Source organism: Rattus norvegicus, chromosome 11, assembly GCF_021556685.1.
Source record: "Rattus norvegicus strain SHRSP/BbbUtx chromosome 11, alternate assembly SHRSP_T2T, whole genome shotgun sequence".
In the NCBI taxonomy this organism is placed as follows: domain Eukaryota; kingdom Metazoa; phylum Chordata; class Mammalia; order Rodentia; family Muridae; genus Rattus; species Rattus norvegicus.
The window spans coordinates 45,097,946-45,110,901 of NC_141544.1; the positions used below are offsets into that span (position 1 = coordinate 45,097,946).

A 12,956-nucleotide genomic window follows, 5' to 3' on the forward strand; every position below is an offset into this window, starting at 1 on the left:
TTAGAATTGTTATGTTGGGATGCAAAGAGACCAAGACAAGCCTTGAAATATAGTCTTTGTTGAGAAGGAGGTGATTTTTAAAATTCTTCATCATGAGAAACAAAGGCAGGAAGTCTTACTTTTTCATTATTATGGATGAAACGGATTTCAGCCCGTGACAAGCAGGCCTTGAGCTCTATTGCTCCAGGGCAGGGGAGGATATAACATGCAGAGAGAGTTTGAAACCCATCCCAATGGATTTGGTACTGTGGGTACGTAGAATGAAAATCTCTGGGTCAGACTTGGGGGCCTTGATCACACTCCTCTGTTTGTAGCATTTCCAGGTGGGTGTGTGGGGTTGTCATGAGCATGAATGTCAGAAGCATAGATCAACACGTTCATGTTGTTCCATAAGACTTTATTGAATAGCAGAGATTTACAAGCCATGTTGGTTTTGTTGACCAGTCGACCCCATCTCCCTTGGCAGTCAGGGCAAACACACATTCTTTTATTCTGATCTAACTACTGTTAATCTACAGATTTCTCTCTCTCTCTCTCTCTCTCTCTCTCTCTCTCTCTCTCTCTCTCCTCTTATGCTCTCTCTCCTCTTGTTCTCTGTGTCTATCTCTCTGTCTCTGTCTCTGTCTCTGTCTCTTTCTCTCTCTCTCTCTCTCTCTCTCTCTCTCTCTCCTTCTGTAGGTCACAAAATAGTTGAAAATAGTTAAAGAAATATAGCTCAAGGAGGTGACTTTACTGAAAGGCCAAAGCGAGGGTAGGGGGGTGGGGGGAAGCACAGAAGCAAAGCAAGCCTCTGTTGGAATCATGTAATTAACCTCTTACAGATCTACAGGGTGTGTCAGAGCTAAGTTGCGTCTGAGGTCAGCCTGAGCTGCCCATGTGAAGAGTGTGATTGTGGAGGCCGTAGAGACAAAGGGATGGACTGGGTCTAGATGAACCATCAGGTGGACAGATGGGAGGCAGTTCAAGATGAACTTAGCAGCAGTAGTGTGAAGCCTAACAGGGGTTGGTGGGAACTGTTGTTCTTCTTCTGGTGTGTTCGATTAGCTCTCAGGCCTGGTATTCTTACTGTGATTTTTGTATGTCCATGGGCTCATATGGTCTCAAGATGCTCTGATACATTTGTAGAGTGATAATGTGTTCACTTTTGAGAATATGTCATTAATCAGTCTGTGCCTTGTGGTTGGTGCTAGACAGTGAAGTTCAGAGTCCCTGTGGTCCTTCATTTGTAAAATGGAGTCCTTCAGGACAAGATGCAACTTGAAAAACTATTGCTTCATACAATGTAGAGGAACTTCAAACAGTGAACAACAGTTTGATTTCGACAGAAGCCCGCAGCATCACTGTTAGTGGAATCCTTGCCTGGGGACATTAAAGAAGAATGTCTATACCAATCTCTCACTCAGACCCCATACAGAGGAAGACACCTAATACCGCACTGGTGGTGACCCCTGCTTACCTGTCTGTCATCTGACCACTTAGCTGGGCATTAAGGGACCGACAGGCAAAGGTTTCCCAGTTGTCCCAGGAGCTTTGGCTTGACACAGTTCCCTGTGGAGCTGTAGTCTGGACTAGGTCCTACTCTTGCCTCTGGGTCATTTCCTCAATGGTGTGGAGGGCTTAGCACTGGGTTAACAGTAAAGGGAGAGGTTAGAGACCAGAACCAATGCTAATAACCACCCAGAGTTGATGGTTGGGGCACAGGGTGGTTATTGGTAATTTGAAAGAATTTGAGAAAATGTAAGTCTCTTGAACAGACCTCTCACAGGCTACCCCAGCACTACCCTGGTCACACAGAAGTAGCCTCCTCTTTATCCATCATTAGTTCCAGCTCAATGCTATGAACCTTGGTGATGAGGCAAGGAGAAATCAACTTAAAGAATATGGCTGGGGAGTTCTTGAGTGGTGAGGTCAAAGATGTCTTCTTCTAATTCATGGCAGCCATCATCCACCTTCCCTTCACACACTTGTCTGTCATATTGGAATGGAGACTGAGCCGTCCTTAAGAGACTGTTAGAATCCAAGCTGTCCTCTGGGAGGCTGTGCTTTAGAAAAGCTGAAGGTATCTAACTGAAAGGAGAGAATTCAAGTGGGAAAAGCCTGAGCAATCATTCGTTGGTCAGACATAGCTGCCAGTGAACGATGCCCACAGATACCCACAGTTTGGAGTCTTATGAGGAATACCAGCTGACGCTGTGGAAAAAATGAGGAACCACCTCTCTGTGTCTCTGGCAACATGACTACATGTGTGGCCTTGAGATATCTGTATCTTCTGTCTCCTTAACCCCAGCAGACATTTTAGACAAAAGACCCCCAAAGGCTTGGAGGATTCTCTGAAAAGTTATATCTGCTCAAATCTTTCGGCTATTGTGGTTAGTACTGTGCCAAGTCAAAGAGAACCGATTTGTTACTTCCTGGGCTCTGAGATTTCCATTTTCTTTTATTAGCATGGCTTGTCTGGGGCAGCTGAAGTTCTTCTACAGTGTCCCGTGTCCCCTCAGGGGAACTTTTAGTGACCTGTTACAACAGTTCTGGTCTATCCACAGAGAGGAGAACCTCATGACATGCTCTCTGTCCGCCGTCTTGCCAACTTCTACCTAGTGCGTTTAGCTAAGACACAACTTATCCCTAGCTAGCATATTCCGTTATCTCCAGGGTCTATGTTTCCTTAACTTCCTGTCTCTTGAACTTTCTGTTTTCTCTAGATACTTCCTGTTTCCCTTCCCTTCCCTTCCTCTGGGCAGGTCTATGGTCTTCTGCCTCACCTTACACAGATGAGTAGGTGGTTAGGTCAGGAATCTCTCAGTTACTGGAATGGAATTTGTTGGCATTCTGTCTAAGCTCCACCCCCACAGCTACCTGGCAACACCCAGGTATGCTCCGCCCCACAGTTGCCTGGCAACAGCCAGCTATGCCTGATACCATATAAGGGACTGCTTGCCCCCTCCTCACCCTCTTACTCTCTTGCTCTTGCTCTTCCTCTTCTCTGCTCTCTTGCCCTCTTCCCTCTGTCCCTTCTCTCCTCATAGCTCCCCCTTCCCTCCAGGTGCCCACGGCCGGCCTCCTTTACTTCTGCCCTCTGCTACTCTTCTCTCATTAAACCTCTCCGCGTGGAACCGTGTTGGCTAGGTGTGCTTTGTCCGGGCGCGGGCCGAGATTTAAACCCCAACAGAAATAGCCTAGGTCAAGCACTCCAGCTTTCTGTATATCACGTGTCTGACAGTCTCTGGGTTTAGTGCAGGATAGGTGAGACCCTAAACCAGTATGAAAAAGTCATTGAGTCTCCACAGTTTCTTTCATCCCTCATTGTAGTCATCGAGTGGCGACCTTTTATTGTTGACTTTTGTTGTTACTTACTGACCACAGAAACTACGTGAGCAAGGTGGTTGTGTGTGTCCTCTTCCTCATCACGCTCCCAGGGCCTACCACGTTGCCAGGACCGCAGACTGCGCGCACACTGTGGATCTTTAAGTCACTGTGTTGAGAAACGAAGAGAGAGAGAGGGCGGCGGGGGAGTAGGACGGCAAAGCCCCACCGCGCCACTCTCTTTGCCTCTTACCAGGCACATTCTCCTTGCCAATGGCACAGGCCAAGGGCGCTCCTGTCCCTGGGGGAGATCTTCATTGCTCTCCACTCTGGCAGCTCGCACTCCTTCCTCCACTCCGAGTTCCCACCATTTGTGATGGGCTCGGATTTTAAGATAAGAGACTGTCGGTGATGACGGTGGTGCCTGCAGGTCCCACAACCCAAGTCCTTTGAGCCCCAGAGGGAGGCGCGTGGGTTGACTCTAGCTGCCCCGAATACAGTGAGACTCTTCCTCACAAGGACTCTTTGGCACCAACTCTCAGTTAAATGTCATGTTAAAAGGCTGTGTGTCTTCAACCCGTGTCCCGGAGTGGTACCTTTGTGATAGCTCGAGGCAGCAGAGACAACCGTGGCTGCTCTTGGGTAACTAAACCAGGAGGTATCTGGGGACAGGGAGAAGGAAAGAGAGTGGGATCTATGTACTTGCTATGGGATTTTTAGATTTTCCCATAGGATGGAATTCTCCTTAAGACATTAATAGACACCAAACTCTGATAATATTTCATACTCCATAACTCAATATATCTTCCATCCTTAGGTGTCTGTGGGGTCTGCTGAAGGATGGCTGTGGGCTGGTAAACACCATGGTTTTCTTGCACAGTTGAGTTAAAACAATAGCCAGGCACCAGGCATGATCAAGCCTGAAGCCCTTCCTCCATCGCCAACCTGCACTCACTATGGAATTTGAACAAATATCTACCGTATTGATGAGTATTGATGGGCTTCTGTGGGGCGGGAGACACTGAGCTGCAGAACGAGTCTGAAGTATGGCTCTTTGGAGAATGATTTAGAAAAGGCCTTTGCCCTTAATCTCTGTCAAAATATAGACGGAAATGAGTCTTTGCTGTTTCTTGCCAGAACACGTAGCTTGCAGTACAAGTGTGTACCCTGGGGAGTGTCTGCCAGTGTGTGCACTGCCAGGGGGCGAGCGGACCACAGCCCCTCGGTGCCGCCAGCTCTGGTGGAGACAAACAGGCCTGCCTTCCACATCTAGGACTTCTGGTTCTTGGCCAGAACCTGGAGTGAGTTGGAGTGAGGGTGGGGTGTCAGGGAGTCTGCTTGGGGCTGGAAGATGAATGGTTTCATCAGTTCAACTGAGGGGAAGGGAGGTGGGCCCAGGAGTTTGCAAAAAAACACATCTTGGCAAAAATAGTTTGAAAAACAGGAGATTCCTGGAAAGCAGTAATGCTGACAGTGGGCAGAGTGTTTGGGGCTGCCAAGCTGCAGGGCAGGGTTTAGTTCAGACACAGCAGAGGTGTAGGGGCCGAGAGAGAACAGACTGGCCTCTCCCACTCGGGGTCTGTCTGTAGAGATGCCTGGTGGCAGACAGGCTTTGAGCACCCTCTCAGGTGTGTTCAAAGCCCCGGCCTCCGCTTGAGAGGACTTGGTCTTCTGCTCAGGCTGTGGCTCACCTGGTTACATGGAAATTGGCCCCTGTACCGTGTGTGTCCTGTTTCTGGGCCTCCGGCTTGCATTCAGCTGTAGTATCCTCCCCATTCCAGACTCAGCTGGGTCACCATCTTCTCCTGAGCCCTCGTCACCCTCATCTGGCCTGTGCCACTCCTAGCTCTGTCTCATTGTGCTTTTTCACTACGTCAGGGCTCTCTCCCAACAGGATGCAGGTGTCCCTTCTTCCTTTCAGAGTTTCCTGGAATCGAAGGCTCATTAGTGACAAGGATGAAGGCAGTCGTGAAATGGCTGCAGGAGGCCTCTGGCAGCCTCTGGTTGCTGGTGCCTTAAGCCCATCTCCATTGAGGCCTGCCTGTGGCCTCTTCTGTCTTATGAGATCACAAGTGCCCGGGGCAGGCCTGGAAGGAGTGGGGTCTCCCCCACTCCCCAGAACCGAAGCATAAGTGGCATCAGCTGCCGTGGTGGGGATGGGAATCCTATATGGAGGATTCTTACCTGAAGGCTGGGGTCACAGCCACAAGGCAGAGTAGCCAATCCGCATACACACTGCAAGGTACTTGGGGGCCCCCATGAACCAGGGAGACAGCTTACCAGTTGCTCCCTTCAAAAGCTTCCTCCAGAACACTGACCTAGAAGCAACTGATTTTCTAGGTCTTCCCCTCAAGCTTCATTCTAGCTAGTGAGGGGTGTGTGTGACGAGGGAGGGTCTAGAGAAAAGGGGAGGGTCTAAAGTTGTTAGGTACTTACCGTGTGACTATTAGGGACTAAAATTATGTCTCCGTCCAAATTTGTATATTGACGGCCTAATGTGCAGTGCTTTTTTGGATGAGATGGTATTCAGAGGTGACTGAGGTGGCGAGAGGTAGGGTGGCCTCCCATTCAATCAGCCTGTCGTCATCATGAGAAGGGAGAATTAGGTTATAGATACCCAGAAGGAGGACTGTGTACAAACGCCAGAAGAAAATGAAAGTGTTTAGGATAAGCAAGTAATCTCTCCATTGTCAACCAGTAAATTTCAGTTGGTCAAAGCCAGCCCACCTGTGGGAGTTACTATGGCAACCTGGACCACTCATAGCTCAATGTATTCATGATCAGCGTGGATAGTCCTATGCTGTTTTGAATAATCATCTTCCTCCAACTCAGAAGGCACTATAAGTGTCACTCACCTCAAGTCTGCACACCTCGTCACTCTCTTCAGGGCCGCAGAGCCACAGAGAGAATTCCAACAAGGAGAGACCCCAACTGTGACTTCATGGTCTAGGATGGGAAGGAGCATACAGGCTTGTGCCATGTGCCCAGGAGTGCCTGGGTGAGGAGGAACAAAGGCAAAAGATCCCTGTGGGCTTTGCCTGGGAGGTTTTTGTCCTCCAGGTGAGTGGGACTTGGTAGAGGATAGAGGAAAAGTATTTAAGACTGCCTGGCCTACACACTGAGCTCCACTGAGGAGGAAGGGACCAAGCACCAGCATGGTTTTCCATAATCCCCACCTAAGGTTTCTTTGCATTTAGAGGGTCCAGGCTTTGTGGTTCCATTCTGATACATACACAGACACACAGACACACAGACACACAGACACACACACACACACACACACACACACACACACACCATCTGTAGTATCTGGAAAAAAAACCCTCAGCCTAGAGCCTACCCCAGAGAGCAGTTTGTGGCCCTAGTATGACATCGGCAGGTCTAGTATAATATGCAAAGAATTGAGGTAATTAATTTTAATTGAAAGCCTCTAGTTGCATTTCCGGCAATGATGTTCTCCAGATGACCCTATCCCCCAGGCCTACTGGGTGCTAAACAGGACAATGTGTGTGTTTTATGTATGTGTTTCAGACAAGCTCCCCTTCCCCGATGCAACCAGCCCCACATCTGCTAACACTCACATGAAAGGCTCTGTGAGACTGGCATCTACAAAAACTGTCAGTTCTGACAGACTGCCTTCTTCTATGAAAATGTGGCCTCAAAATCACTCCCAGGTTTTAGCCCCGACTGACTTTCCAGGCAAATATAATTGGCGGGGTTCAGAGCACAGCCATGAGGATTTTGAAGCTGCCTTTGGAAGTTAACTGCTGGTGCGGATCCCAACAAGAGCTAAATGGAGAGCACTTTAATAGCGGGTACCTTCTGGAAAATGCTGTAGTCAGCACAGGAGGACAGGATTAGGATTGTAGGTGGCCAGTACGAATTCTCTCCGAAGCATCCTTCACTTTGGGTGACTAATGACCCACTCTGCTGATAGCTCTCACAGTGAGTCCCCTCTCTCGGGCCAGGAACAGAAGAAGCTAATAGGCTCTGGGTGAGATGGAAGAAAGGTCTAACTCCTGGCCTGAGCGTTGTTAGCATCTCGAGGCTTTCAGATCTGCAAGTTGGCTGTAGATGTGCAGTGCTATGGAGACACCCACTGGCGATGGAGTCCGCACAACCCCTGTCCATCCATCTCATAGCAGACGGGTCCCCACTAGTTCTATCATGTCCACACAGCTTTCTTGTCCACCAGCCTGGCTTCCGACAATGGGCCATCCCTTGATGTCACCCTGGTCAGAACCCCACCTGCTGGGCTTCTCCCAGACTCTCGTCTCGTGTAGCCCCCTGATTGGTTTTGGATGTGGCTTCTCCCAGCCTTCCGGTTTTAGATTCCCTTTCAGGCTGTTGGAGGCTGAAGCCCTGATGCCGAGAGTCTTAGTCAGTGCTCTATTGCTGGGAGGAGACACCATGGCCACAGCAACTCTTGTAGAAGAAAGCATTTAGTTAGTGAAACCGTTTCAGAGGTTCAGTTCATTGTCATCACGGCAGAAAGCGTAGCTATTCAGAAGGCAGATGTGATGCTGGAGAAGTAGCTACTTCTGGATCCACAAGTAACAGGAAGAGAGGGCCACTGGGCCTGGTTTGAGTGTTTGAAACCCCAAAGCACACCCCCAGTGACTCACTTCCTCCAATAAGACCACAGCTCCCCATCTCTCTCAAGTAGTGCCACTCCCTGAAGACCAAGCATTCAAATGTGTGAGCCTGTGGGCCATTCTTATTCAAAACTCCACACCAGGAAAATAGGAGAGTCACGGGAGGCCAGGAAAATGAAGAGAGATGAGGCATAGTTAATTCACTGTGGGCAAAGGACTCTACATAGTGCTAGACAGGCACACGCCATCTGGGACCTGGGCTCTTGTCAGCGTATGCACAGGCAATGCACAGGCAGACACACACATAGACACAGACACACAGAAACACAGACACAGACACACAGACACACAGACACAACACACACACACACAAACACACACATAGACACACACACAAAAAGACACACACAGTCAAACACACATACAAAAAGACACACACAGTCACACACACACACACACACACACACAGAGAGAGAGAGAGAGAGAGAGAGAGAGAGAGAGAGAGAGAGAGAGAGAGAGGCCTGTAGAGAGAGACACACACACAGCCAGTCTGGCAAAGTAAGGCCAGAGCTAAAAGCTTCTGATCTCCGGGCTATATTTAGTCAAAATCACACAAAGACGTCATTTAGCTAGGAGTGGTGCTACAATAGATTACAGTCTTTGCTTTCTTTTCTGGACTCCACTGTAGGCCATTTGGTGCCGACTCAAAGCCCCTCTGGATGTCCAGCCTTAGGACTTTTGCTTTATACTGGACATCTGTACTAGTGCCCTGCTCTCCGAATACAAATCAGTCTCTGTTCCTCACAGCTGTCACATCTTGTCCCATCACTGCAGCCTCTGGACTGGTTTTCACTCTCTAATTTATCTTCTTTTATCTAGTTTACTTGTTCTCAGATTTCTCGAATGTTAAAAGAAAAATTCTGCCACATATGGTAGTGAATACCTAAGAGACCCAGGAGGAGGAGGGGGGCCAGTCAAATCCCAGTCTGCGCAGTGTACAGAAAGCTCCAGTCTAAAAAAAATCAGAGCTTAAAAATAAGGAAAGAACTAAAGAAAAGAAAAGAATAGAAAAGAAGAAAACTCGTAAGCTGTTATAAATTTAAAGGCAAGGGCTGGGGGATGGAAGAAGGAAGAGTTATAAGGTGTGAATTAGTGAATGGCTTCAGGACAAACCAAAAAGACACTATATAGTGACCTCAATGTGCATTGAAACTTCTATTTGACCCCAAGGCCGCTGCACATCATTTCTGTGTAAAGGTCCCATGCTGTCACTCCATCCAGCCCAGAAGCAGCAGTGAGTTATTTCCCCCTGGCTCCTGCCTCAAAACTTCACCCCTTCTTGTTGTCCTGCCTATTCTTCTATAACCAACATGAGTGTGAAAGTCAACATGTGTTGGTGGGGTCGGGCCCTCAGCTCCTTGTGCAGTCAACACTAAGTATCACTTCCAGCTAAATAGATACACTGTATCTCTATGGTGGATTTCATGGTTCCCATACAGGAAACATTGCCTAATTAGCCATGGCTACTTGGGAGTGATGGTTGATTTTATGTTTCACCTGACTTCCAGGAGGGTTCTATGGAGCAATATTTCTTGGTGTTTCTGTAAGGGTGTTTTGGGCTGACACTGTTAGAGCCTCTGAGTGAAGCAGGCATCTCTAGGGGCAAAAGCCTATATCAATATACTTTCAAAATGTCTGCCTACCTCTTTCTGTTAAACTGAGCATCCTCTTTACAACACTAATTGAGACTGCCCCAAAGGACAGCTCTTTTCCATTTTGATGTCTCCAGTGCGTGCCCCATAATGTATGACATAAGCATGTCTATAAATGGATTCACTATCTTCCCCTTGATCTGCAGGCTTAGACGGAGCATGCTCAGGAAGGTACCTTCCCCTAAAGTTCTTCCTTAGATGGTAAGTGTAAGTGCTTAAACCAAGCCTGGCTTTCCTTTGTCAGGGAGGCCATTGGGAAGTTCATTGGAGGTAATAAAACCTGTTCTTTTATTTCTTTGAATATGTTTGCTGCATAGCTCTCCACTCACCCAGAAGTCAACCCATTGTGTTTGATTCCACAGTTGACATTTGAATCAGTGGCTGCAGAATATGGATGGGTATTCACTGGTAGAATGAATGGAAGAGGGAGACCAGACTGCGACTTAGAGCATCAGCTTCCTTAGGTGCTCAAGCATTAGGACTTTCACTGAATGTATGCCCCTCCCTGCCTCATTCATTCATTCATATTTGAGACAGTGTTTCTCTGTGTAGCTCTGGATGTCCTGGAACTTGCTCTGTAGACCAGGCTGGCCTCAAACTCAGAGATCAGCTTGCCTCTGCATCCTGGGTGATGGGATTAAAGGTGTGAGCCACCACACCACACCCTGTATCTCAGGCTTTCTTATCTTCATCCTAAGCCACTTCCCAGTCACCTTCGTCACTGTCTCTGTCATATATTCTCTCTCTCTCTCTCTGGTTTGGTGTCCCTGGAGAGCAGTAACATGTTAGTTAAGATTTAACATGACCAAGTAGAAAAGGAATTTGCTTTCCACTCAGATCTGAATTCGAAATGTAAGTCTGCTGTTTACTGGCCTGTGACCTTTGGCTTGTGATCTGAGAACTGACGTCTGTAAGGCTGGAAAGTAAGAACAATCATGCTTACCACGGTGATAATTAAAGGGAATGTATGTGCAGAGCTGAGTCAAATTGATCTTAACACCTAAGCAGAGGGAGTCTGGGGATGGGGACAAGGACGCCATCTGTAGGCATTGGGCATCTTTACACAGAATTTGAGTAGCTGTGAGTCCTGAGGTAAACCTTTGGCAGCATCAACGAGGGATTAAGTAGGCTTCTGAGAGACTGGCCAGTCAGGAGACACACAGGCAGCGGTGAGAGGTGCAGAGGCTAGTCAAAATGGTAGCAAACACCAAGGTATGAAAGGACTCTGAGATATAGTTCAAACAACTCATTCTCCCGCTTTCTGAGGGATCCCTCATATGTGTGGATCGCAGGAAAGGAAACTGACCAATGGCCAAAAAGGCAAATATGGGCGCCAGCCGGAGTTCTGGATTAAAGTGACAAGTATACCTTTTATGACGCCTCTCACTGTTCAGATGACCCAAGTATGAGAAAGAATTCTGATCCAAACACCTAATTATTACGGAAAACATAATCATTTCCTCCCTAGGTTGCTTTTGGTTCTGATATTCATCACAGCAACAGAAAACAAACTAGAACAGCCTGGAGTGTTTGGGTGGGGTAGAAAGCCAGAGGGTAGATCTCCCTGCCTCTTGGTCAGGCATGTGGTTTTCCTCTCTCTACCAAGCCTCTACCACACCTTGCTTGTATCACATGACCCTTTTGTCAGGCCACAGTTTAGGAACGTAGACTTATGCAGCAGACTCAACAGTTGGATTTTCTCACCAGGGAGTTGGAAATTTGATCGGAGAATGAGATCTCGAGGATCGGCCACGGGCTCATCTTTTGAGCAGCTGTGTGGGTAAAGACCCTTCACTCCCTGTAGGACAGGGCCTCAGGGGAAGTTGTGGGTCTGGCCTCTTAAAGACCAGTCTCACGTAGCTTGGGAGAAACTGTTCTATTAATTATTTTACATGAGTACTTAACACTGCTTACTGTTTCTTATAACCAAGATAAATTATGGTTAATAAAACAAGAATTGATTATTCGACTCTAGGCAAATTAGTCTAACAGCCACAGACGTCTCATTTCTAAAATGAGGATAGTTTTCTCTGCCCTGCCTACATCTTTGGAGTAGTTCAGCTGCCTAAGACACAAGGTACTTCATGCCCAGTAAATATTGGACCCAGGCGGAGCTGTTTGTAGACACCAGGACGAGTGTCCAACACATCCCCGAGGCTGAAATGTCTTTGTTTTTTAACTTAATTGCTGTGGTCTATCCTTCTCAAGCTCCGGAAGTCTCTGGGCTGCAGGTTTGCTTGGCTTTTGCTAGATGTTTAAGGCTTTCCTTATTTCTGATAGTGTAATAAACCGTTCCACTGTTGCTTGTGGTCAGGCCAAGCCTGAGTTTTATGTTATCACTGCCATTTGGAACCATTTTTTCAGCAGCTCTATTTGACAGTCTGTCGAGCACACCATACCCCAAACCTTTTCATTTTTGAACTGTATTTCACTTCTCTTTCATTCTCTGGAATAAAATCATGTTATTTAGCTAAGAGTGACATAACAAGAAACCAGAGACTATGTGGCTCAAGAAACCTAAGCCACAAATGCATTGTCTCAGTGTCTGGGAGGCAGAAGTCAAAGATCCAAGTGTAGGCCAGGCCACCTTCTTCCCACGCCTGTTTCTGTTCCATATCTTTCTCTGGTTTGTAGATGGCAACTTTGTGTCCTTTAAAATAAGAAGATGTGGTGGGACACACCTTTAATCCCAGCACTCAGGAGGCAGAGGCAAATAGATCACTGTGAGTTTTAACCCAGACAGGATGACACAGCAAGACACTGTTTCAACAACAAAATAAAAGGTGTATATATAAATAAAAAGATTAATTAATTATTTATTTGAGACAGGGTCTCACTATGTAGCCTGGAGCTCAATGTGTAACCTAGGTTGACTCCACTAGAAAGAGATCTGCCCGTCTCTGATTTATTTTACTTTTAATTATGTGTATGTGTATGGGACTGTGCACATAAATACAGGAACCTTGGTGGCTAGAAGAAGGTGCCAGATCACCTGGAGCAAGAGCTACAGCAGACTGTGCTACCTGACACAGATGCTGGGAACCCAACTTGGGTCTCTGCTAGAGCAGCAAATGCTCTAACCACTGACCCACCTTTCCCACCCCACTGGGTCCTCCTCTTCTGTCATCTTCTCTCTTTCCGTGTGTCTTTGTGTCTCTGTTTGCTTTTTAGATAAAGATGCCAGTCATCTTTATTTAAATTATTTTTATTTAATCTATTGAAATAAAATAAAATACTTTATTTAATTTAAATCTTTAGATTAAAATGAGGTTTGAACCTCATTTTAGTTTGATTATTTCTTTTTTTTTTTCTTTTCTTTTATTCGGAGCTGGGGACCGAACCCAGG

At 47.1% G+C, this 12,956-nt stretch overlaps 1 long non-coding RNA gene across 1 annotated transcript; it reads right to left on the bottom strand.

The window, feature by feature from the left end:
* Nucleotides 1-380: 380 nt before the first annotated feature.
* Nucleotides 381-2,833, bottom strand: LOC102548079 (uncharacterized). The gene is given in 3 exon segments (NR_190603.1): nucleotides 381-1,359; nucleotides 1,457-2,067; nucleotides 2,763-2,833. It is a non-coding gene; the product is annotated as an uncharacterized LOC102548079 (long non-coding RNA).
* Nucleotides 2,834-12,956: the final 10,123 nt, after the last annotated feature.